The sequence below is a fragment of the Tupaia chinensis genome, unplaced genomic scaffold, assembly GCF_000334495.1.
Source record: "Tupaia chinensis unplaced genomic scaffold, TupChi_1.0 Scaffold145805_1, whole genome shotgun sequence".
Taxonomy (NCBI): domain Eukaryota; kingdom Metazoa; phylum Chordata; class Mammalia; order Scandentia; family Tupaiidae; genus Tupaia; species Tupaia belangeri.
The window spans coordinates 134250-136433 of record NW_006205663.1 but is presented as its reverse complement, the minus strand read 5'-3'; positions in this window follow the sequence as shown (position 1 = coordinate 136433).

Genomic DNA, 2184 nt, shown 5'->3' with positions numbered 1-2184 from the left:
GAATACTATTCAGTCATTAATAAAATAATAAAAAAAAAAAGCCTGGCTTTTGACGGAAAGTGGAAGAATATGGAAGATTTACTGCTGAGTGAAGCAAGCCAGGCTGTGAAAGAGAGACATTGTATGTCCCCACTTAATATATACCAAGTGTTCACACTATATGACTGAAAATGATTGACTAAAAGATGTACAAACACAAGATATGGGTGTGAATGCCAGATGTGAGGTGTGTGGAGGAGTGGGGCCTGGGAAAAGACATTTGGAGGAGGGATACAGAGGCAGAGAATTGACAGATGGGGAGGTGTGGTGTTATATTTTGAAGATTTGATCAACTGGACTATGGAGAAATGTTCACATATTGAAATATTCACTTTGTAAGCTCAATAATGTGATTGAATGTATAAAAAGTAAAAATAAAAAATAAATTTTTTGTATTACTCTTTCACAGAAAATCTCTGGAGAAATGCAGAAGATAGCTCCCCTGAGATGATAAGGTTTTAAATGCTTGTATGTGATCGTCAGTGGCAATTTCTCCCTGGACCAAAATAAGCTAGTGAATATAACTGTGAAGAGGAATAGGGTTATGGGATTGGAACGGTTTCTGCAATTGGCAAGTCTCCACCATAAAGTATCTTAAGATAGTGTCAGAAGTGTGAATACCATAGTGTATATGTTCCACATTTTTTCAACCCATTCATATAAAGAGTGATAAGAAATGGGCCATAAAAAATGTGCATGGTGACAAAAAAGAAAAAACAGTAGAAATTCTAAAATAAAATTAACTTTAAAAAGAAGTAAAATAGAAAAGGAAAGAAGCTTGGATACATGTGTGGGTCAGTGAAAAGCAGCCAAGATTAGAAGTGGCAGGTTAGGACAAATGAAAAGGTAGAGACAAAATTTATAAACTTATAATGATGACAAAGACAGCTTTCCTTTCTTCTCAAAGACTCAGGTGTAAGGAAGGAATGGAAGACAATGAAGCAGAAGTTTAACTACCTCTTTCCAGACATACTAAAGCTTCTCTTTTTCATCCTTTTATCTTTGGTGAAAGAAAAAAGGAGGGAAGGAGGGAGGGAGAGAGGGAGAGAGAGAGAGAGAGAGAGAGAAAGAAAGAAAGAGACAGAAAGAAAAAGAAGTCTGATTTACAGTGGGGATATTAAAATTATAAGTAATATGTCCTCACTTAATATATACAGAGTGTCCGCACTCTATGACTGAAACTGATTGACTAAAGGATATAGAAACACAGTATATGGATGTAAATACTAGATATAGTGTGTGTGAAGAGTAGGGTCTGAGGAAGGACATTTAGAAGAAAAATGGGGAAGCAAAGCATTAATGGGACAAAGAAATGTAGTATTATTTGTTGAAGATATTTTATAGTTTTATCAACTGAATGAGGGAGAAATGTTGAACTGTTGAAATATTCATTTGTAAGCTAAATAATGTGATTGAATGTATAAGAGAAAATGAAATTATAAAAATTGAAAAAAATTTTAAAAATTAAAAGATAAAATTATAAGTAATATAAATGAAATGATTATGTTATAGAGCAAGGAATAATAATAATGATATTAAATAACAGTTATCAATAGTAACCAAACAGTCTAAAGATTCAATGCAATACTTATCAAAATTTCAATGTCTCTTTTGAGGGAAATAGTGAAAGCAATCCTATAATTTGGGTGGAACCAGGAAAACCTGAATACCTAAAGAAATCTTGAGCAAAAAGAACAAAGATAGAGCCATCAGTTTCTTTCTTTCTTTTTCCTTTCTTTCTTTTTTTTAATTTTATTATTTACTTATTTGCCATCACAGTTTCTGATTTCAAAATTTAAAGATATTGTAATCAAAATAGCATGGTACTGGGAAAAAAAAAATAGACATACCAACCAAAACAATAGGATATGAAGCCCAAAAATCAATCCAAGTATTTACAGTCAACTGATTTTTGATAAAGGTGATAAGAACAAAAAAATGGGAAAAAGACTACATTTTCAATAAGTGGAAAAATTGCATATGCACATGCAGAAGAAACTGGGTTCTTATATCACATCTTATACAAAATCAACACAAAATGAAAAAAAAAAAAGACTTAAATGAAAGACCTAAAACCATAAAGCTACTGGAAGAAAACACAGGGAAAAAGTTCTATACCATTAGTCTCAGCAATCATTTCTCAAA